At 37.0% G+C, this 25,496-nt stretch overlaps 1 protein-coding gene and 1 pseudogene across 3 annotated transcripts in view; one reads left to right on the top strand and one right to left on the bottom strand.

Annotated features, from left to right (window-relative positions):
• LOC112309303 (anaphase-promoting complex subunit 15-like) overlaps nt 1-5,966 on the bottom strand; it is a 93,488-nt pseudogene extending 87,522 nt beyond the window's left edge.
• An 11-nt stretch (nt 5,967-5,977) lies between these two features.
• The window catches only part of NAALADL2 (N-acetylated alpha-linked acidic dipeptidase like 2), a 1,136,857-nt gene continuing 1,117,338 nt past the window's right edge, over nt 5,978-25,496 (top strand). For all 3 annotated transcript variants that reach the window (XM_053918088.1, XM_053918087.1, XM_053918089.1), the window contains exon 1: nt 5,978-6,107. The gene's annotated coding sequence lies outside the window, so the exon portion shown is untranslated. The remainder of the gene's footprint in view (nt 6,108-25,496) is intronic.

A 25,496-nucleotide genomic window follows, 5' to 3' on the forward strand; every position in this document is an offset into this window, starting at 1 on the left:
AAAGTCATCGACACTTTGTCAACACCTCCTGGACATCACTTTCTCAGCTAAGTAATTTTTGCTACAAGATAAATTTCTGCAGAGACTCAAAACATTCTATAAGCACAGTGATTTAAATTTGTGTATTTATTTTATTGAATTCCTCATATTAGGGTCATTAATTTCCAAAAAGCATTTGAAATAGCAGAAAATTTGTATAGTTAATAAGTAGAGAAAGTCTGTGCTTCAAAGGTACTCTAATATAAGAATTATTTTCTTTTAGTCATTACAGAATTAAAATTTAGTGCTTATTATTATACAGTATTTTCAGCAAAATAATAGTAAATTGTGGAAACTCTGAATAATTAATTAGCATAAGACATAGGACTACTTTATGCATAAGTTCTCTATTATTGGAAACTTTAATTAGAAAGAATAAAAATGCATTTTATTTGTGTATGAAGGTTTATCTATTTTCAAGGATCTTTATAGTCAAAACAGGTGTACATAGAATTTATAATTCAGTTAGCAGAAATTATTAAGAGTACACTTCAGTACTTTGGGGTTAAAAGAGGGAGATAATTTCAATTTTAAATCACTTTTCCCACTTTATCTTTTTAAACATTGTGAATACTATTGGCATCTGTTTTTATTTTAACTAATTATTTCAAACAAAAAAAATGTATGCAATGAAAAGTCTCCTTTGCCCTTCTCCCTCAGTCCGATCGGTGCATTGACCCACCTCCCAATTACCTAACTGTTAGTTTCTTATGTTTCCTTCCAGATTTTCTCTATGCACATACCAGTAAATGTAAAATAGCTGCTCCTTACACAGACAACTGTACCATATTTTTCACATTGTTGTGTAATTTGTTTTTCTTCATTTTATATTATCTTTTATTTCCTGAAACTGTTTACAGAAGAGTTTTTTCTGCTTTCTCCACATCCTCAGTAGTGTGTTGCTTGTTGATTTATGGACATAGCCATTTTGACAAGAGCGAGATGGTATCTCCCTGTGGTTTAATTTGCATTTCTTTTATGATTTTGATGTTGAGTATCTTTTTATATGTCTATTGACCATGTGTATGTCCTCTCTGGAGAAGTGTCTATTCAGGTCCTTTGTCCATTTTTAACTCAGTTGTTGTTTTAGTGTTGAGTTTTGTGTTTTGTAAGTTTTGGATATTATCCTCCTATCAGGTGTATCGGCAAATGTGCTCTCCCATTATATGGGTTGTCATTTTGTTGATGATTACCTTTGCTGTGCAAAAATGTTTTTAGTTTGATGCAGTCCCATTTGTTTATTTTTTCCTTTGTTTCCCTTCCCTGGGGAGATATACCCAATAAAAATATGCTGTGAGTAATGTCCAAGATTTTGCTGCCTATGTTTTCTTCTAGGATTTTTATGGTTTGGGGTGTAACATTTAAATCTTTGGTCCATTTTGAATTTATTCTTGTGTGTGGTATAAGAAGATGGTATAATTTCATTTTTCTGTATCTGTTCAATTTTCCTAAGACCATTTATTTAATAAACCATTTTAGCCCATTGTATGTGCTTGCTTCCTCTGTCAAATATTAATTGACTATAAAGGTGTGGGTTTATTTCTGGGCTCTCGACTCTGTTCCATTGATCTATGTGTCTGTTTTTATGCCAGTACCACGCTATTTTGATTACTATGACCTTATAGTATAGTTTGATATTAGGTAGGGTGATTCCTCCAGCTTTGTTCTTCTTTCTCAGGATCACTGTTGCTATGTGGATCTTTTTGTGGCTCCATATAAATTTTTGAAATACTTGTTCCAGTTTTGTGAAATATGCTATTGGAATCTTGTTGGGAGTTGTACTGAATCTATATATTGCTTTGGTAGTATGGACATTTTAATGATGTTAAATCTTCCTATCCATGAACACACTATGTGCTTCCACTTATTTGTATCTTCATCAATATCTTTCTTCAGTGCCTTATAATTTTCTGAGTACAGGTCTTTTATATCCTTGGTTAGGTTTATTCCTAGGTATTTTACTATTTTTGAAGCAGTTGTGAATGAAAATATTTTCTTGATTTCCCTTTCTGTTAGTTTGTTATTGGTGTATGAGAATGCAACTGGTTTCTGGATATTAATTTTGTATGCTGTTACTTTGCTGAATTAATTTATCAATTGAACTACTTTCTCAGTGGCATCTTTGGGGTTCTCTATGTATACTGTTAGTGGGAATGCAGCCAGGTGCAGCCACTGTGGAAAGCAGTATGGAGATACCTCAAAAAATTAAAAATGGATCTGCCTTTTGACCCAGTGATCCTACTTCTGGGTACATGAGTGGTTAAAACAACTATGGGGCATTTACACTATGGAATACTACTGGGTCATGAAAAAGAACTTTTACCCTTTGCAACAGTATGGATGAACCTGGAGAACATTACGCCAAGTGAAGTAAGTCGGTCAGAGAAAGACATACATCATAGAATTTCACTCATATGTGGAATCTAATGAACAAACTGAACTAACAAGGAAAATGGGGACAGACTCACAGATGGAGAGCAGGATGACAGCTTGTTGTGGGGTGGGGGAGGTTAGTGGGTGGAGGGATGGAGCAAAAAGGAAAAGGGACTCATGAACATGGACAACCGTGTGGTGATTGCTAGGGGGAGGGAGGATAAGAGGACTAAAAGGTGATATAAAAATACAATAAAAAGATTAAAAAATAAAACAATAAAACAAGAAAAAATAAAACAATGAGTGCTGTGGTAAAAATAAAGAAGAGTTTTTCATTCTATTCCTATTTCTTTCCTCCTACAGTTGCATAGAGTACTTTCTATGGTATAGTAGTCTATACTTTTTAAAATTAATTTAATCTCCTATAGATGAACTTTTGGGTTTTTCAAAAATTTTTTGATCATAATGAATAATGTTGTGTATGCATTATATCTGTAAGTCACTCCACAGAAAAATTAGCTGCTTCAGGGGGAATAAAACATGGGTGTTTATAATTTTGAGTTTACCAAATTGTTCTCCATTGGAGATTATAACAATTTACACTCCAGTCAGAAATAAATGGGAACTCCTATTCCCTACAGTTATTTTACCCATGAAAATTTTAATTGCCTGAACAGTTCCAGGTATGACATTGCCTGAAAACCCAAACCATAAAGTGACCATACTACAAACTACCTCAAGTGTCTAAGAAGGTCAGAATGTTGTAGATTTGAATAGTTTTGAGTAGACCTCTTCTAAAACATGTACAACAGATTCTGTTAGTACACATATGTTGTTGAGAGAGAACAAAGATCTGTCTCTTTAAGATTGTCCTCCCTCATTGACCTGGATCAGCGTGTCATCTTGGAACAATTCTCAGCTCAAGCTCCAATACTGCTTGAGAATCCCACTTCAGTTTTGATACAGTGTTCAGCAGCACTCCTGACATTAGTTTCAGAAACTACAAATTCGTTGACGCGCTCTGTCTAGTTAACTATTGTTTCTGTTAGGTAGTGATTTAGCAACAGGTAGTGTTATAATGGTGTTTGAAGTGTGGCATGAAATCCTCTCCACACTGAAGTTTTAAGTTAGAGAGCACAACACAGCTTTTTGCAATCCAACAATCCTTTCCAAAATCACCTTATGTGAAATCTTAGAAATTATATTAGCATGCTAAAGTTCAATTCAGTTGTATAAGTGGCACTTGTAATGCCATCAAATTGATAAAATTTAATTATAACTACTATATCATAAAACAGCTTGAAAAGTGGGTCTCTCTATTCTTTAAATTATTAACATTAATTAGTGATGGATTTAAAGGTTCAAAAGCAAATGCGTATTAGCCAAAATCCACCTTTGGATAAATTCACAAAGGCTCAGAAGCCCATATGTTTAGTAAGGTTCAGTTTACAGAATGCCATGAGTTCAACTAAAATGTACATTGAAGTGGATTCAGGTGATTGAGGTGGTAATACTCCCACAAACTCAGGTGATGAGTTTTTGTCTCCGCCAAAAAATAAATAGAATCATCTTTGTTGACCAAAGCTGTTGGCAAGCTGTTTTTTTTTTTTTTTAATCTGATTTGACCAAATCTTCTTGGTTCCCAGCTTTAGTTTGTATTGCTTATTTGTCTAAAGCAAGTCACAGGCATTCACATGACAGACAAACAGTTCAAAGGTTCTCCCTGAAAAGCTTCCTGATGTCTTTCTCTACTTTCTGGGCTTTGGTTTGGTTTTCTTGATCCTTTCAGTTTAAGGGCTTCACACCATTTAAGGTTTTAACTCTTTGTTTCACAACAATAAAGGTTTAATGACAATGTTTGCCTCAGCCCCAAGATTTAGCAAAACTGAAACAGAGCGTGGAATTCTCATTTTATGTAGGATTTTCCCAATTCTGGAATGGTTAATCCCCTCAAATATTTTGGCTTAGGGGGCACCTCCAAGACTTTTACCCAGCAGGAGACCTCCTAGGAAAATGCAAATCGTTACAAGAATCTGATACAGGTTTATTTTCCCCTTTCTTTTTTCTTTCTTTTGTTTCTATTTGAAAGGCTCACTAGTAGGGAAAGACATCCATTTTTCTTTATTTACTAGAGAAAAATTTGCTCTAGTCGTTTGGTGCTTACTGATATTAGGGAATATAACTGTTTCTTATTTTTTAATACATTCTCTCTCCTGCCAGTCTTACTGTTGTTTTCTTGTCTAAAACAACTTCCGATTTTGCATCTGCCAATTTACCCTTGCTCTCATTAAAGCTGCAACTGGAAAAAACTTTTCTTTCAAAACGTTTGACCCTATTTCGACAGGCCTAGCTGAAATTCCTTCCATTCTTTAGTATTAATTAAAACCACCTTCCCCTTAGTGAGTTCCATTGCATAAAAATAACATAATAAAAATAAATTGAAAGAAATACAATAAAACAGAAACAAAGGGGAGGGAGAACGAAAATAGGAGAAATGGTAACTTGTTGGGAATATTTCACTGTATGCTCACTGCATGTGAACACTCATAGCAAGTAACTCCTTTGCCTTTTATTTTCAAATTTACTCTTCAAACCTTGACGCTCCTGTCTTCTAAGTTGACAGTACAGAGGGAACATCATAGTTATTAAAACTAAGCAGAACGCATCCATCTGGCACGCCGTTCAGGAATCCATCCCACTAATTTTTGCTGTGTGTTTGATGACTCACCCAAGATGCAGCCAGGGAAGAATTCCTCATTTTGCAGAACTGCCAAATCTCATTCACTGGAGCAGAAGCTCCTCATTTGGGGCTTATTTTTAGATAATTGTTTATCTGTTTAAGTGTTTTATTTTTTAAAATCTCCCTCAGCAGAGGGAGTTTGTCATGATTTTCTAAATGGAGAGTAAGCATACTCCTCCTTCCTTGCCCTATGCTGCTTCAGCTTTTTGGCCATCGAGCTCAGTTTTCTCTTTCCCTTCCTTATTTACCTCCGTGCAGCTCTGGCCTCATTTGTTCCTTGGAGGCTCCAACTTCTTCTTCTTCGATGGAGACATTTGTCAAGTTTACACCACTTGAAAACAAATCCTGATTTTTTTTTTCTTGTCTTCCTTTTAAATCTGTTCATCCAGGCTCCTCTTCACTTCCCATGTGCATTTTATTTTGAAATCATCATGTTTAACATTTACTGAGTGCAGAGTGCATGCCCGAGGGAGGTCCCTTTATTATCCTGTTCAACAGGTGAGAAATAAAGGCACCAAATGATTTCAAGCAACTTCCTATGATGGAAGGGACCACGCTGAGCATTACACCAGGCCACTGGGCTCCAGAGACCGTTCACTCCAAAATAACCTTTAAGAAACTTTTATTAGAATCAAAGACTATTTGTACAATACATGCAAATAATAAAAGCAGCTCAGTTCTCTTCCAGCATAGGGTAACTTTTCCAGTTTTGCCCACTTAAAAAAAAATCCTTCCCTTTTTGGGCCCACTTGCCGTTCTGCACGGCTCCTCGAGGCCCCTCTTCCAACTCGGCTCTGGCCAACGTGTCTTTCATTATGACTCAGCCCAGCCCGCGCCCTGCCAGGCGGCCGCCGCTCGGGGGCGAGGGCCGCGCTCCTCCCGCTTTACGGCTGCTGAAAACCCGGCCCGCGCCCGGCAGCCGTACCGCAGACGAGCCCGCGCCCGCGCCGCTCAGGTAATTGGAGTCCTTCTGTTTTGAAAGTTTGTCCAAAACCGTCTCGGCGCTCGGGGCGGCGCGGCCTCGGCGCAGGCCTCCCTCCCGCCCAGACCGGCGGGGTCTGGGCGCCGGCCGCACCCTAGTGGGGGTCCTGGGGCGCCCATCCGGCTTCTCGCGCCGGGGCCGAGGGGCGCCTGGGCGTCGGCGGCGGGGCGGGAGCAACTCGGAGGGGAGGTGCGCGGGGCACCTTGCTCCGGTCGCCTCCGGGCCCGCGCTGGAGGAAAGCGCCCCCATCCGCCCCCGGAGGCGCCCGCCCACCTCCGCAAGCCGCTCGCCGTTAGAGCGAGCGCACGGCCCTGGAGTGCCGGGTTCTCACGCGTCCGCTCGGACACGCACGCCCGCGGGGCTGCCGCACCGCTAGCGGGGCGCAGGTAAAGACCTGCGGCGCCGAGGACCTGCGTCTCTGCACCGGCGCGCCCAGGGGACGCCCTTGCGCGAGCAGAGCCGCTGCGGAGGACGCGCTGAAGTTCAGGACGGGCTGTTGGAAGAGCCTCTGGATACCAGCGCCCGCACTGGTTTCCATCCTAGTGCCTGGCTTGCAACACACTTGCCCTATGGTCTCATTGTTACGTAGCTCTCCATCCTCTGGGGCCTACCCCGCTTCTTTTTCCACGTTTTTTTACTTTTTTATCTTCCGTTTTTCTTTTTTGGGTATCTCATCTTTTTTGTCTTGTGTTCCTTTGTCCCTCTCTCTATTTGAATAGCAAGTACACATGCAGTGTCCTTTACTTTTACTATAGTTTTTAGCAGTTAGTCTTTGCTTACTATGGCTTGGATATCCTGAGGAGCAGAGTAATGGATATAGGACCTACACATGTGACTAAATTATTGGACTGTACCATTGCCTCAATTAGCCATGCAGAACAGAGGACATGGGTTTGTTTGAAACCGACCCCCAAAACCTAGAGGATGGTGCTGCCTCTGTTGAAGGACATCTTGACAAACTTAAGCAATTCTATCAGGTTCCTGTAGTATTCACTCCATTCGCTTCAATCCGATACAGTTCTTTGAATGTCAATCATCAACAGCTGGTTACAAGTTAAGAGAGAAAAGATATTCAGTTACTGTCCTCCAGAAACTCCATTCAGAGATTCTTTTTTGTTTTGTTTTGTTTTTTTAAATTGGCAATAATTTTATCTCAGGACTTCTGGGAAGTATAAAAGTAACTCTTCTCCAGAGTGATCTAATGCATTACAGACCTTCATTACAGGACCAACAAGAAAGAAATGATACCATTTATTAATTACCTACATAAAACACCATAGGTTTCACATTGAGAGCTCAGTATTTAGTCAACAAATATTCACGGAGTGCTTACCATGTGTGTGTCAGGCATCGTTCTTGGCCCCGCCTTCTTGCAATATACGTTATAGTGGAGGGAGACTGTACTCGTAGTAAATAAATAGAAAAATATAAGGCGATAATGTAATAAGCACTGTTGAGATACGTGACGCACAAAAGGGTTTGTGTGTGTGCTTAGCAGTTTAAAGTAGGCTTGTATGGGAAGACTGGAGAAGGTGACATTTTAATAGACTTGAAGCAGGTGAGGGAGTGAGTCCTGTGATACTTGGGGCAAGAGCACTCCAAGGGCAGAGGATAGAAAATGCAGAGTTCCTGCATATTGATGTGTTCAAGGAGCAGCAAATAATCCAGTGTGGGTGGAGTGGAGTGGAGTGGAGGAAGGAGGGAAGTAGGATATATGGTTTTAAACAAAATAGAGGCTGGGTAGTTCTGATGATTTACTAAGATATTGTAATGAGCATCTTTTAATTAAAGTGATACGGGAAGCCTTTGAAGTGTTTTCACCAGAACTGTTTAACATCCTTACTCTGGTTATTGTGTTGAGACGAGATTGAAGGAAGGCAATGGCCAAAGCAGGAGTCCCAGTTACACTATAATAATACCAATGTGGCAGATGATGGTGGCATTGACCAAGACGGTAACAGTGAGTTGATAAAAAGTCCAGACTCTGTATATACAAGGTGGGGCAAAAGTAGGAACATAATACAACAATCAATAAATAATAATACATGAATGAACTGTGTTTCACATACAACTGGAAACCTCCTTATGCCTTACTCTGTATTGTGATGATACCATCCACAGGATTTACTGCCAATGGATATGGAGTGTGAGAACAGAAGAAGTGGAGAACTTAATTGCCCAAGCAACAGAAACACAGACTTTGTATTTACTGAGATATGGAAGAGAGCAGGAGAAAGAAGGGGTAGTGAGGATTAAGAACTTGAATTTGAACATATTAAGGGTCAGATGGATTTTAAATATCCAAGAAGCCATCTCAGTCATGCAGTCTGAAGGCCAGGCTAACTGTATACATATAGAACTCTTTGGCGCAGAACTTGTTTTGAAAGCAAAGGGTTGAATAAATTTATAAAGACAAATACTATATGCTCTCACCTATAAGTAGAACCTAATCAACAAAACAAACAAAAAATATAACCACAGACATTGAAGTAAAGGACAAACTGACAGTAACCAGAGGGGAGGGGTGAGGGGATAATAGGGGAGAAGAGGAAGGCCCATCAAGGAACATAGAAAAAGGACACATGGACAAAGCCAAAGGGGGTTAGGATCAAGAGTGGGAGTTGGGGATGGGTGGGGTGGGAGTGTGAGGGGAAATGGAGACATCTGTATTTGAACAACAATAAAAAAAAAAAAACTATTAAGAACCATCCAAAAAACAAAAAAAAAAATGTGTGAGATTAGAAAGCTGAAGAGGACCAAGGACTGAACCGTGACGCACTCCAACATTATGAAATGAGGACCAACCAGCAAAGGATGCTGCAAAAGCTGTGTGCTGGATAAGAACAGGAGAGAGTGGAATCCTAGAAGCCAAATGAAGGAAGTAATCTAAGGGGATTGGTCAGCTGTTGTAATTGATTTACTCTATCAATTCTCAATTAGTGACTCTGATGGGAGCAGTTTCCATAGAGTGGTGGGTGGTGAAAGCTTGTTTGGAATGTTTGACAGAGTAGAAGAGACATTGAACAATTTGATAGCATATGTCCCTTGAAGAATTTTTCTGAAAAATGGGGAGAAATGGAGCCGCCTTTGGAGAACTATTGGGGATGTGCAAACAATGCTATGTTGTTATGCTAATGAGAATGAGCCAATAGAGGCATAAAATTGATGATACAGGAGAGGGGAGCAGTGTTCATTATGTCAGCTGGTGATCATTGGCATCAATTCAGCACCAACAGGGATCCCCAGTTTGGGGTGCAGTGAAGAGGAAACTTTACCCAGTGTGAACTGCTGAATCGTGATGTAGCATGGCCTTGAAATGGCACTGCTGTGAGGTGTCCTTGGAGGGAGGCCCCTCTCTGGCTGGACAGATCTGCTCTGATCTGGTCAGTCTGGTTTGTATGTGCTAACTCATTTAATCCTCCCCCAAACCCTACCAGGGAGGTTCAGTTTTTTTCTACAAATGAAACTAAGGCATAAGGTGGGCAAGTAACTTGCCCAAAGTTACAAAGTAGGAAGTAGTGGAGCCTGGCAGCCTTGTTTCAGCATCCATATCCTTAACTATAAATGCTGCATTTTCTTTAGATACATAGAACAAATGCATCTAAATGTACAGGAGTGGGCAAAAGTAGGTTTACAGTTGTGAGTACACGAGTTTATTCTTGTATTATTACCTATTAATTATTTTATTAATTTGTATTACAACTGTGAACCTACTTTTGCCCAACCCTACATATATGTGAAGAATTTTAGCCAATCACAGACTGAAAATTAATTCATAAATCAATGGTTTGCACTTAAGTGAAGTCCTATATTGTGATTACAGATGTAGAGGCTTTAAGATGCTGACTAATCCTGAACGTACATTGCACTTGAATAGTGTATGAAATTCAAATGTGCCTGGATAGAAAATTCTAGTACATCAGCATTTTCTCATGAAGGCTTAGGGGATTTTTGAAAGCTAAACACCTTATTTAAAAAGTAAGTAAATACCAAATGATACACCAGGAGCCTATTATTGTTTCTTCTGACAATATGTGTTAGTTTTCAGGAGTCTGCCTCAGCATGTCACAGGATTGATACAAAAGATCAGGAGGTAGGGCCCCGAGTTCTAGTCCCAGTTCTGTCCCAGCTGGCTTTTGTGCCCTTGCCTTCTCTGGCCTTTTTTCTTTTTTTCCTGCAAAATGAGGAGGTAACTCATTTTAAGACTTCCTACAACTCAAAAATATGATTATATAATTTTTGGTATGGTACATTCAGAGAAATAGATGAGGTAACGATGTGGAAGAACCAAGTTTGTTAAGGCAAAAATGTAAGGTCCCTTTTTTCCCCTCTATACACACATAAACACATGTATAGATATGCATGAGCATAAATATAAGCCTATACATATAACTACAGAATCGATGTGATTTATAGTTATATTTGATAAACAGGCAATTAACCATTAGTTCTTATGTTTGTGTTTTTATATTTGTTGGAGAAAATAGATACAAAATTTCCCCCTTCACCTGAAACCACAGTTGTGTCAGAAGTGAGTCTTGATGAATTCCTTGACCTCTGTGATCTGAAGGCATGTCTCACATTTTCTTTAACAAAATTTGATTCATCGCTCAATTTGTTTGCTGGTTAAAAACAAGCAGTATGCCTGAAATCAGGGTTGTCTGTTCTGCACCGTTCCATGGGATATTGATGTCAGACAAAATTGAAATTATTGTAATTTAATTGTTTCGACATTTTGATTTGAGTGATTCAGATAAGAAAGATGATTTATCTCGCATAGAAACCTGGTATTTTGAGCTCAGCATGATTTTCCCCTAACTAATTGTTTACAAATGTTTCAATTTTAAAAAATTTAGGTTTTAATTATAATCTGAATTTATTCTTTCAGTATTTACTACCAAAGTATGATTTTATAGGAATATATGATAGATAGGTTATTTTTAGATATTCAGTCATGAAAAAAATCTTTAAAAGAACCATGAGTCCTTTAAAAACAGATAATGAGCCCTGGCTGGTGTACCTTAATGGACTGAGCATGGGCTCTGAAGCAAAGGGTTGCAGGTTCGATTCCCAGTCAGGGCACATGCCTGGGTTGCAGGCCAGGTCCCCAGTAGGGGGCACGTGAAAGGCAACCACACACTGATATTTCTCTCCCTCTCTTTCTCCTTCCCTTCCCCTCTCTCTAAAAATAAATAATTAAAAAAACAGATAATGAAAACTTATTTTATATTTTCTGACTTTGATTATCTTCAGTATCCCATGGGTGTTTCCTGTATTACAGATAGTGTTTTGCTTTTTTAACACCTTGACGTGTAAAATTATTCATGAACTTCAGTTTTAGGACTTTATTAAATTGATCAGCTTTATTTATTGGTAAATTTCACTTCTGCATAATCTGTGCTCTCCTATTCCCGTGCACTGAGTCCACGCACCATTGGTGATAAAATAACCTCAAATAATGCATTTCTAAATGTACCTTGGGTATCCTCATCTTTTTACACTTAGAAACTGGAGGCAAAAAACACAAAGCAGAAGCACTTTTAAACAAATCATAATCTTTCTGTAAATAATGGTGGGTGTTTTTTTTCTTTTTTTGTTTTTTTTCATTTTTAATTTAACATGCTACTCAGAAACTTGACAACTCCTTGGAGCATCTCCGAGTTCTAAGAAGCACTTACTTCTATCCTAGTCAGCTCCCAGAGGGGGCCCTTTAGGGTTTTTGAACCAAATCTGAAACGTTTTCCCCTCTAGGCTTCAGAACTCTTAAGAGTGTACTCAAACCAAAGTAAACACCTTCTGCTGCCTCTGCAATACTTCTTTGAAATGCTGGTCTTAGAAGTCAGCTTTAAATCTTTAATTACATCTAGGTGTTAAAATCCTCCTCTATCCAACCTTTTCAAGTGATATGAATTTGATTGGGGATGACTTAAGAAGCCTCATAGTCTTGGACCGTTTCCCTAAATATAATTTTCCTAAATTCCCAGAAAACTTTCCAAAAAGAACAAGATGTTTTCAAGGAAAATGGGCGCTAATTATGTAGGAAGCCTACCTTTTTGTGTGTATGGTTGTGACAGTGCCACAAGGCTTTACTGCTCCTTGTTGAGATGAGACCCTGTGAGAGACAGATGTTCCCAGGGAGGCTCTGGTTCCTGGAGTAAGCCTTTGCTAGTATGCCATAGCTGAAATCAGACAGTGCTGGCAGTTAGCCCTCCTTCATTTCCCCAAGCATAGCCTACTCACTGGGTTTCTCGTGGCCACCTCAAAACTGGGCAGCCTGTTTTCACCACCTTGGACCTGGGAAATAAGATGATGATTCTCTCACTGGGGTCCTGTGAATTATGTTGGAGGTGGCTCTAAGCCACTTGCAAACATGGCTATCTTGGAATGTCAAACGTACAAAAAATACTTTGGGGAAAGTAGCTAAGTAATTTTACTGGTAAATGTTTAAAAACATAAATGAATATTAATTTGGCATCTAATGCAAAATACTTGATTTTTAAAATAAAAATTGAGACTTCAAAATAAATTCCTTCTTTGGTAGGTCTCTACAGAAGATATTTTCAGACTCCAGGAAAGGACATAGGTTGATACAGATAGGTAGTTTGGCTGTCATATTCACATTAGTTTTGATCCCATTATTCTTATTTTTTAACCATCAAATGTTCAGATGATTACCATTATCTACTTGCTTTGGTTTACTTGCATTCCTGGTATTTATCCACACTGATCTTTTAGGTATGTGGGAAGAATGTTCCTCTTTATTCTTTCTATTTTTCTCCTATACTCCCAACATTGAGATATTATGCTTTCTCGCATTTTGGTTAAATAGGAACTATAGATGTATAGGAATTTGAATTCCTGAAGTTTATAGATATACAGGAATTTGCAAAGATGGTACAGAGAGGTCCTACATTTCCTTAACCCAGTTGTTTCCATTGGCTATATGTTACATAACTAAAGTACTGTATCTAACTAGGAAATGGACATCAGTATAATTTGGTTGTATAGTTCTATGTCATTTTATCTCATGTAGAATCACACAGTTACTACCATAATCAAGATAATAGAGCTATTCCCTCACAACAAAGATCCCGTTTTTGGCACCCAGCAAAAGGGATACTAACAGAATCAGAGACTTTCTTTTTCAATTTTTCAATTATTTTATTGTTGTTAAATTACAGTTGTCTGCTTTTTCTCCCCACCCCTTACCCCACCCAAGCCCAACCCAGCTCCCTCCTGTGCTTCCATTCCCCCCCTTGGTTTTGTCCATGTGTCCTTTATAGTAGTTCCTGAAAACCCTTCTCCCCACTATCCCTTCCCCCCTCCCCTCTGGCTATTGTTAGATTGTTCTTAACTTCAATGAGAATCAGAGACATTCAACTTAGTAAAGGAATTATTTGCTTTCTTCCATCTAAGTTTTGGAGTATTTTAATACAAATGTTAAATCATTTTGTAGTTTGAGCCATTTAAGAGAAAGACAAAAGGTTATTATACTGCATAAAAGCTTAAATAATTAAATAGTTAAACAGATAAAATCGCCCGTGAGACATATTTTGGAAGGCTCAATTTTAAGCTGCCCTCAACAACTTTTGATTTGGAATGTTAGACATTCATTTGCTGTAAGAGAGGGACCAGATGATATCACGTGGTTTCATGCATCATTATGACTGATCCTTTTATGTATGCTGGAATTGCCCAGAAAAACTTAATAGAGAAAGTGGAGAAGCAGACAGAAAAAGAGGTCTTGTATGCAAGAAACCTATGTCTTCCTGTGGAACCCGGAGTTGGTGGGAAATAACATTATCAAAGTCATTAGTAAATGACATTGTGCCCCATTTGACTTCACAGGTGTTAATGTCTACAGCAAATGCATCACTAGCTTATATTTAACCAATCTTACATGAGGATAATTGTTCTATTACTAGGTTCTCCAAAGTTTTTCTTGACAAATTTTCTCAGAAGTATTTCCAGGCAGTCTGGGATTTTAGTCTTACATATATATTGTTAGAGTGTAGATTACATATATCTTAGTTTTAGTAGCTCACAAGCTATGTTTAGCTTTATTTACTTGAAAATTTGTGATTTTGTATATGTGGAACAGCTATCTTCTGTCTCATTTTCTGCCACACAAGTAATTTAAAACTTTTTTTTTTTGGATTTTGGAGATGCTATTGAAATTTTACATTGTAATAGTAATAGCTGCTTCTCCCTTAGCCCTCATATTATTTTTATGTTGTTTGAATAAAGCAAAGAATTCCTATTTCTCTTTCCAGTTTTTACTCAGTTTTCTAAATGTTTATCATACTATTTTTATTTTTGTGATATTTAAACATTAGGTCCGGATCATTCTCATCTTCATTATGTTCCTTATCAGTTTTCATTTCAATACATAATTAAATAGATGTATGTATATAAGTATAGATATATTTATTTTTCTTTATCAACTTTAAGTTGCGTATATAGCAAGAGCAAGGCAGAAAGTGAGCAGTTCAACTTATCAAATATATTTTGTTCTATTTTACCAGCTGAAAATGATTTTTCCAAAATTCTTAATTTCACCCAGAATAAAAAACTTAAATTTATTTTAATGGTTATTAAACATTGAACATTTTCAAGTTAATAAAAAAGTGGTATCGTGTACGTGCAAATAGAAAGGGTGGCTTGGCTCATGCCAACAATAGCTGCCCTCGCCCTCTGCCGTGTGCATCGAACACGGTTGGGAGTGTCGGTGTGCATTCTGATAGCACCGAGGCTTTAATTCACTGCCAGCATCGGAGGCAGTGCTATTGGAGAGATCCAAGTGACTCCTCAGACCAGTTCTTCCCCGGAATGGAGAAAGTTGCTCTCGACTTTATTGCTGTCTGGTGTCTATGAAAAAGCAGCTGTTACCCTATTTTGTTCAGTATCAAATACAAAAATCCAATTGTGTGATTTTTCCTATCATTGCTACCAAGAATTCAATTTTAAAGCAAGCAGAAAACTACATAATAGAAGCTTGATGTGTTTGTATTATAATTAGACATTTTCTTAGTATGTACCCAACTTGAATTCCTCTAAGCATTTTTTATAATAAAAAACCCATCACAGTGTGTTCACGATGAAGTGGTTTACAAAACCTGTAAATTAATGTGTGATGAAAAAGCCCTTGTCATTACACTGGTCTATATCTCTGATTGTTTAAAGAATTACTTTATTGCTCATATCTTTGTTTTATGCATTTTTTTAGGGTAGTCAAAAGAAATCTTTACTTCTTTTCACAGAACACATTTCATCTACATAGCTATTCCTTTCTTCACTTTACAATAAAGGCAAAATTGCATTCAAACCGATGAAACGTTGGTCATTAATGGGGCACTCGTGGGAGTGGAGGGGTGCAGATACCTACAATGTAGTGGTTTGGTGGCTACATTTCAGTAGCCCTCCTTTGAAGACTTGTAAGCCCTTCTTGGACTTTTGCTTTGTCCTCATCTTGCGCCTCATCTCTTCCTTGACCCGCTTATTGTGTATATTATCACTTTCCACAATTTTAGTTTTTTACTAATAGTGCACTATACAAGGACTATTTTAAGAGTAAGTTAAGGTGGATTGTGGGGAGACTGCATTATCCTACATACATGAGTATCTCTGGAGTTAGTTGACTCTGGGTTTAAATCACAATTTTCTATCTCAGTATTCCATTTCTCTGTGATTCTTGGCTACTTGGTTGGCATCTATTTTTTCTGCTCTAAAATAAGACTGATTTTTCCTACCTCAGAAGATTTTTTAAAATTAAATCTGATAATTATGTGAAACACATAGTATATTGCCTGGCACCTATACTTAATAAATGCCATTTCCATTTTCTTTCCCCTCCCTTTTTCAATATTTCCTCAATCTCCACAGTCCCAGGGAAGGGGACCTAGTAAGATTAATAAGGGCTTGGATGAAACCATCTCATTCTCTGATCTTTGCCAAGCCCCAAAGAAGGGGCTTTTCTTTCTCAAAGGAAAGTCTTTATGGATGTTCGTGATATCTCATAATACTGTCACTTGTCACTCCTCTGCTTAGAAATCTCTGGTGGCTCCTCACTGCCTTTGGGATGAAACTAAATTCCTTAGCTTGCTGCAAAGGGCCATTATAATCTAGCCTCCATTAAAGGCTCCACCCTCATCTACTGTCTGTTATCCTAAGTATACTTCTTGGGATGATTTCCCCATCTCCACCCTAAATACAAGGTCTGTCCAGAGGTATCCAGCCGTATAACATGAAAAGTAGAGACATTTATTGTAGAAGATAGAAGAAACATTGTATATAGGACAACGACACCTCTGTCCCCTTTAAGTAGGCACCTTGGGACCTCACACAGTTCTCCTAGTTGTCGTCACCTGCCCATTTGTATTTTCCTGAATCTTGTTGACGATCTGAAATCTCTTCCCTTTCAAAGGTGATTTTAGTTTCAGGAAAAGGCTTCCAAATCTAGGCTGTAGGGCATCTGAATCACCTGGGTGATTTGATGTTTCACCAAAAAACTCTGCAGGAAACGTGATGCATGAGCGGGTGCATTGTCATGATGAAGCTGCCAATCACCAGTTGCCCACAGCTGCAGCCTTCTGAATCATCTGAATATTTTCCATGGAGGAGTGGTCAAGCTTAACACAAAATTTTATGCAGATTCATTGCTCTACTTGTTCAGTCATTTTGAGTGTGACGGCCACACAGTACACATGCTCACTCAGGTGTCTACTGCCCCCACTGACTAGTACAGTGAAGTTGTCATTGTTCACACATGAGCATTCCAGTCCACTCCTTGGCTGCCAGGTTATATTGATGTTGTGCAAACCGTTGTTATATTAACAGTGGCTGGACTTTTTCTGGACAGACCTTGTATAATTCTCCTATTATTTTTGCACACATGTATACACTAAACTTTCTCCCATCTGTAAATGACAGATGCCTCTATACCAGCAAGACCCAGTTAAAATACCTCATTTTGTAAATGTCCCCTCTTCCCCTAGAGGCAGTCACACTCAGTCTGCTGTGGTCCTGTATTCCCTTGTATGTATGGCTGCCCCTCCCGCACAGCCGCCCTCCCCAGCCTTGCTGCTGGCATCAGCATCGCCCAGCTGGGGCCCCTACCCAGTTGAAAAATCAGTATGCCAGTTGAAAATGCCTGCTCTAGAGAACATGACATTCTTAGAGGTGTAAGTCACTTTAAGAGATCATGTAATGGGGCCCCTTTTCATTTACAAAGTAGTATTAAATGCCCTGCTTAGACACACATAGGCCAGATGACTCAAATGAGACCAAGCTATGACTAGGAGGTGCTGTACTGGCTCACAATCCATGTCTCTGCTACTATGCAAATCTATGTATTGGTGTTAAGAAAAAAACCAAACAACTTTATGACAAGTAAAGACCTTCCTTTCTTTTTTATTAAAATCTTCAGATGTACATTTTTGGGGGGGTATTTCACATTTTTCTGATGGAACTATTATACTACTCAGAATTGCTTTCTAGCTTTCTAATTTAGTTACATTTAGTTAATATTTTCTTCAAGCCTATGCCATGTTTCTGGGGCCTACAAGGATGATTAGAGGATCAAGCCAGCATTGTTCTAGGGCAGAGGAAAGCCTGAAGGAATGGGCAGGAGAGTTGGGGAAACTGGGCTGAGGGAAAAGATGGTCCAGAGGGCGCAGGGTCTTTAGGAAATTTCCACTGGTCTTTGACAAAATAAGAATTATGCAGTGTGTTTTTCCAATCTCATTTAGTTTTGTAATTGTATCTGTCCTACTTACTCTTTTGAATAATGCTACTGACAAAATATATCAGTCCTCTCAAATGTTTTTTGTTGTGCTTTGTTTTAAATTTATGTATCCAAGAAGTCCAAAAGAGTCAAGAATCTGTAGTGCTCTTTAGAGAGAGTCGACCCAGATGAGGCCTCTTAATGGAAGACCTTAATGGAAGATGTGAGGGACTAGATGCCTGGGAAGGGAAAGGTGCAAGAGACTGGTGTGTTTTAGAATGGAGGAGATGTCAGGTGTGGGGACAGTGGGGGAGTGGGGAAAACGAAAACGAAGGCTCTCTGGTTGGTTGGTTGGCTTTCTCAGGGCCAGTGTTAAATAAAGCTGGCATGCAAAGAACAAGCCGTGGACAGTGGCTTGGAGGAATGCTTATATGAAATTCTCGGTGTCTGCACAGATTTTATCAATAATTTAGCCCAATTTTAGAATTGCTGAGTGCTTTGCCCTCAAAATGGGAATTAAATGCTGATTTTTAAAGCACTTCAGGATTCATAATGAAGTGTACCACTGTAAACTTCAAAGATATTTTCTTCTCTTGGCTACAGTTTCTTCACTTTGAAATGGGATTCAAGTGAAGCTTTACACAGTGGTGTTAGAGTTCCTGATGGAGGCAATCTTGTAGCTTATTCATGTTTTCAAAGCCACCTGCATGTCACATTGCATGTACTCTGTAATTATGAAGTGATGTGAAAAAAAGGACTTAATTTTTTGGAAAGTTGCCTTAACGTGTTGATGGGATACCAGCAACATTACTGAGATTAAAGTTGAGAGCTGCTTTACAGATGTTTTGACTTTATAGGAACATAAATGCAGGCCACTAAAGAAAAAAAAAAAAGCAAAAATAAAACCTAAAACACAAGAACAAAACAAGCCCCCCATAACACCCATGAATAATTCCAAACAAGGAAGAGGATATGCTCGAGTACATTGAGTCGTGGCATCTGGAATGAAACGTAGAATAAAGCGTACTGAGAACTACTTTTTCCTTCATATCATGGAAGCCCTAAATGTGTTTTCCTCTTGGATCAGGAAGAGAAATAATTTCATGGTTAGTTTTGTGTTTGGTTAGCTTTTCCTTTTGTTTGTGTATAAAAACAGTGAAGGAAAAACAGGAACATTTAGCATTTATTCCTATTTGAAGAAGTTTGGATGGAAAGATGCAAGTGATACAGATCACGCATGTAGGGCTTGCTTACTGCTGGTGTCATTTTCTGATAACAGAGCACAACTATTTGGAAATAGAGTATTGTTCTGATTTATTACATTAATTTCAAGTTGATGTGCAGTGAATGTTTTCTTTGAAAAAACAAACATTTTATGTTTATAAACATTTTTCCTAATCAAAATAATAGTCATTGCAAAACATTCAGAAAGCCTAGAAATGTATAAAAATAGAAAACTTTACTACCCAGGGATGCCCTTTAAAGTAATGCTGTTTTTTCTTTGGATTTTTTAGATATAGTTTTGAGATTATACCAGAAATTTTAATATTGTGTTTTCTCAACATAACATACAGTGCGTAAATATTATTTTAAACTTGTTATAAATGTAATTATCCATGACTGTATAATACATCATCTCACTTGGTCATAATAAATTTATTTCCCTGTTTTTGGACATTTTCTTGCATAAATATTACATCTTTAAGTTAAGTTTGCTTTGTTGAGTTTTTTCCTCTTCGTTTGGGTAAACTTATTGAAAAGACTCTTTAAGATTAGATTTTTTGTTCTTCCTTTTATCTTCTCAATTACATTCTAGCTAATGCCTGGAATTTTTCTTTCTCTATTCTTTGTAATCTGAAAAACTCATTGTTCTCTACGGCTGGTATGGAAGCTTTAGCTTAGTTGTTAGGGCAGTGATGCAGTTGTACGAAGTATATACGGCTTTTATCAAATCACCGTGAACCGCAACACGAGGTCTCTGTGCTGCCTGACAGCTATAAATATGCTTTGAGAAGAAGCTAAAATAGAATGTAATGAATTAAATACTACTTATTCACTGTACAGTGTAAAATTTTTGCTATTATCAAGCATTTACCTCAGCTGTATGCACGATGAAGTGTTTTGTGCCAATATTAATACTGAGAGCTGCATGGATTGATTTTTACGTATTTTTTAAATTGATCTCAAGAGTACTGCAACAGTTTGTCAGTATTACAAACTTTCTGTTGGACTTTTGGGTCATATCTAAATTAAATAATTACATTTTTTTCAATACATTTTATAACATTTTAGGAAAGGATGGGTAGTGTTGTGCAAAAGATTATTGAAGAAAATGCTTGATTTTTAGCCAGGTTTAAGATCTTTGTATTCATATTGGAAAAATACTGCTACTTTGTGCCAAGGTGGATTGCTACTCAAATGAATATGTATTTCTTTGGGAAACTTGCCTAAACATCTTTCCCCAAACTTTATGATAATTATTTTGAAAAAAATCTGTGAAAGAAAATTTAATTGAATGTTGAAATTATTTCTGGAAATAGTCACAACATGTGATTATAAACCAAGGTCTACATTTTTTTTACAAGGTTCTTTTTGATAATGTTAGAGTTTCTCTACCACAGTTCCCTTGCACACTTAAAGAATTCTCACATAATATACTGTGTGTGATGTGTGTGCATGCACGTGTGTGTCGTTCTTCAGATGTCTCTATGTTAAAATCACTTTAAAGAATGAGTAGCTTATCTGTCATTATGTACAATACTAGGGATTTCACATCCCACTAAAAGAATAACCTGAGGTGGGAATAATAAACTGTGTGTTCTTTGGTGGTATTCACTTAGACTATTTTAGAAATTGATCATAAAACAAGATATAATTCACTTTTTACCAGTTGTAATTGCAAATATATCTCTAATTTTTAATACCCTATTTATTTAATACCTTTTTTTTTACATGAAAGGTATTAGAAAAATATTAATTTGCCCTTAGGAGAATCCTGATTTTTTGTTTTTAAATATTTTTCTTAATATTTGAAAAATGTTTTTACTTATTTCATAAGGGAGTGGTTATTATTAGAGCATGTATCCCTGGTTGTTGCAAAATCCTTCAGAACTCAACACAAATATAGTTCTAATGAATAAATTGAATAAAATGATGCATCCCCTATCTTTCCAAATGGAAATTAAATTACAATATATAACCAAATTGTTCTCACAAATATACTGAAGTTATAATCAAAATTTCCTCTCTATGTTTTTTTTTAATTAAATAATAATTTTTAAAATAGTTAAGAAATATCTGTTACTATAGACTGTTTAAAATATATTTTTAGGAACAGAATTAGGGAAGTACTATAAAAAACAATGAAAAGTTGCTAAAAAAGTTGCTAGGATGAAACAGAAGAATTTTCAGTATTGTATATATGTCTCTATGTGAAATAGTGGATGCTCTGAAAAATAAAGATAGATCTGGAGTCAAAATTGACAAGCCCGAGATAATTTAGCTAATTGTCAGTGTCGTAGGTAGAGAAGTGTCAGGATATGCGTCTTTGAGTTAGGAGAAAATCACTCTCAGGGCCCCCTCTTGAAATGAAAGTGAGAAAAGGTGAAAGGACCCTTTGGTTAGCTGAGATAAACCAGACCCCATCACAGAGTCAGATTTAGTGAAGGGTCCTAAGTTTTTGTTTTCCTTTGAATTGTTTGATTAAATTGTAAAATAGAGGTGCCAGTAGACTCCAGTTTATACAAATGGTAATTCAGTAATCCCATTGGCTTTACTGTCATTGTTTTGTCATATCATTATAAAGCTACTTGTGAACAGTCTATATATCTCTGGGCTTTAATTAACCATGAGAACATGCAGTTTTAAAGTGAAAGTAATTGTTCAGCCTCTGATAACTTGGGCACAATGAATCACCTTCATTAGATGAATGCCACATAAAACAAGCTATTGTACAGAGGAAATAGCAAAATGCAGTGTTGTTGCTGGGCTTGCAAGGATGGATTTGCAGGGTTTTGTGAGGTCCTGCAGGGAGTCAAGCAAACATCTGCATCACAGCACACTGTCTCTTGTGGGGAAGAACCAGCAGGACTACTTGAGGTTCTGAACCGTCACTGCTCAGTATGCCTTTGTCCTACTATGTTAAAAAGCCTTCCACTTGCCGGAAACAGTGACAGTGATGGAACACTGAAAGAAAAGGATAAAAGAATAATGAAAAATATTAACTACATGGGAAGGACTTTTTAAGCAAGCTTGACAAGAAGACTGGGCATCAAGGTGAAGGGTGGCTAGATAAACTGATAACGATCTTGCATATACTTTTTATTTTAGGAAATAGCTATAAAATTGGAAGGGGAGAAAATCATTAAGTCGAGTAAAGAATACCTGATTTGTAGGCATATCTGAAGGCATTTTTTAGAGGGAGAATTCTAAATACTAAATTTAATGCTACAGTTTAATAATTATCTTCTTCCATTTTAAAATTTTGTAGTCAGATTTTTAATTTTTAATTTTATTTTTCCCATCATCACCATTTATCCTCCCTTTCTCTCTTCTACCTTGATCCCCCCAACCCCGCAATCACTACACTGTTGTCCATGCTGTTGGATTTTTAAATTTACTTTTTCTCTTAAGCTCCCATTTAAAAAGAAGTAGAAGTGACTGAATAATATAGAGTCGAGGAAAAAATAAATTTAAAAGTAATCACCACAGGTTAGAAGGCTAATTTTAGAAATTATTAAGCTGATAGTATATTGGTGAGAAAAATAAGGAGTTCCAGAAAACCTAATATTTCTGAGTTACAATATTTCTTGATTTTAACCTTTATTATTTTCTTGATTTAGACCTTATTGCCTTTAGTTTGTAGGCTGATTCCACAAACTAATGTTCAAGTTCTTTAAAAGTGTTTCATATTTAAAGAAGTATATAAGACTGTAGTACTGTCTCTAACTGTATTATATTGTAACTTATATCTGTGACAACGTTTGCTTAAAGTTAAACAGTAATAGGTTTTATAGTAGAGAACTTTATCCATAAGCTAAATTCTAAAATCAGGTTTAAGTTATCTGTTAGATTCATTTTGGGGGTGTGACTTTACCCTAGTTTCTATTGTTTACTTATTGCAATTTCTGGCATTTTTTTGAGGGGAGAGAAAATGTGCTTTGTCATTAAGCCATTTAGTTACATTGTCTTAAGGAAGAAGCTTATTTCTCCTTCACATAGCAGTGGTAGTTTTAAGCGTCAATTTTTTAAAATGAATAAAATTGTTGCAATTATGATTCATTTGATACAATTTGTCTAATATAATAGTCAGTTACTCCAGGATTTTGATGCTTTAAAGTCAGTTAAATACAGTGTTTGGTTTTGACAAAATTCGAACTGAATATTAAATTAGATTAATGTAAAGATTATTTTTTCATTGGATTAACTGTCATTTTCAAGTAGATAATACTTTATGATAGCCTGTTATGATTCACCTTTCAGGTGAATATGTTAAATGAAATATCAAAGTATTGCTGATATCTTCCTTCTTCTAATAAATAGAATACATTGTTGTAGAATAGAAGTGAAGTTAGTGACCTAATTATCATTTTTAAGCATCTTACATTTATTGAACAGATGCTTTACACATAAAAATCTAAGAAACCTTGGTATCTTACTTCAGGTACAATACCCTAACGATTCAAAGGTATTGATGATTTTGAAGTTTATCTTTTTGCACACAAAAAAACCTTTTTCTTGAAAGATGCTCATATTAAAGAGGTTGGATATATGAACGATTCTCTTGTGTGTGTGTTTCTGAAAAATAATCATTCAAGTAATTGATGGTAAAAAAATAATTTGAGCCTTGTTCAGGTGGCTCAGTTGGTTGGAGTGCCATCCGTACACCAAAAGGCTGCGTGTTTGATTTGGACAAGGCACTGACGTTGGTTGTGTATCGTCCCTGGTCAGGGCATTAGGTTGAGGGTTCGATCCCAAGTCTGGGTGTACACACGAGGCAACTTGTGGATCTTTCTCTCTCATATCAATGACTTTCTTTCTTAAATCAATAACAAAATATCCTTGGATGAGGATTTAAAAAAAAGTAATTTGACACAATTGAGCTGGAGAACTTTTATCTTTATATCAACACAACTAATAAAATTCGCTAGTGATCCCATCCCAAACAGGAACTGATTTTTCTTCGCCTTTGATTCTGAGTCCAGCACAGGTGTCTTTCTCGCTCACAGTACATATTCAATAATGTTTACTGGGTGAGTTTCAAAATCTTTTCTCATAAAGCCTTACTTGTCACTGTTTAATCAAGCTAAGATACCAAATTTGTATATAATTCATTGAAAGTTCAAGCAAATTTAAATGTTTCCAAATACAGTTGTTATTATAGTATTTAAATTACGGTACTTCTGCTGTGAGGAGTAATCATTTGAATTAAAAATCAGGTATCTGAACTATAATGCATTTTCCTTTTAATGCTTTTGCAGTATTATATCAATTTTCTGTGCATAGAAAATATGTTTCTGATATCAATCTTTTATTTTGATCAGTTCTTTAATAGTTTTCTTATTAATTTTTACTCATCTTTATTTCTTATAGTTTTTTCCCTGATGCCTAAGTACCTTTTTTCTTTCATTTTTAACTCAGGTTTTTCACTTTTCTTAATACTTCCAATGTCTAATCTTTAGTGGTATTTGTCGAGATCAGGTTGCTATGAGAGACACCCAACACTGACATTGGGTTGAATGAGATAGAAGCTTATTTCTCCACAAATCAATGCTAAGTTGGTCCAGGCTGTCAGTGTGGTAAGCTTCAGAAGGTTATACCAATCCCAAGTTCATTAGATCTCATTGTCCTAAGATGTTGTCCTTGTCTGCAAGGCTAAGTCTGAATCACTGCCATGTCTGCATTCTAGTTTTAGAAAGGAAAGAAAGAGCAGAAGTACAAGGTAAGCGATTTCCTTTGAAGTGTGGGCAAACTTTTTGACATTCCATTTTTTTAGGACCTTGTGACATGGCTACATATGACTTCAAGAAAGCTGGGAAGTGCAGTCTCTATACAGACATCCATGCATTCAGCTAAAACTCTGTTACTATGAAGCAAGGAAAAAATGGATTTAGGTGACCATGACTAGTTGTCACAATGCATTTAAATTGTATTATGCTTGTTGGTAGTCTTGTTTCATTTGTCCTATGAGCCAATTAAGGAGAAGATCAGGAGCAAGGGAAGGATACAGTATTCCCATTTTTGCAGACAGTGCCTGCTGTGACCCAGCAGCAGGCATAATTAGTTGGACTCCCAATGAGAAAAGTACATCCTAGGAAACATTCATTGTTCCCCATGTAGGAACTTTCTCTTTAGATCAACTGTAACAGAATTTGGGTTGGAGGGGTTTTCTTAAGGATAATTAGGTTTCATACACAATACATCTGTGTACTCATTGTTAAACAAACATTTTCTAAAATTTGCTTCATTTTCTTTCACAGTACTTTGGTGAAGTGATAATTCTCAATGATGCTCTTAGTATATTGTTCATTGTCTGCAGTTTCTTAGATTAATGAATGCAGGACTTACAGAACATTTTTTCTCTGTGATTTACCTATTCTATCTTGGCATGTAAGCCTTTTCATATTCAAACACTGTGGAAC

Source organism: Desmodus rotundus, chromosome 2, assembly GCF_022682495.2.
Source record: "Desmodus rotundus isolate HL8 chromosome 2, HLdesRot8A.1, whole genome shotgun sequence".
NCBI lineage: Eukaryota > Metazoa > Chordata > Mammalia > Chiroptera > Phyllostomidae > Desmodus > Desmodus rotundus.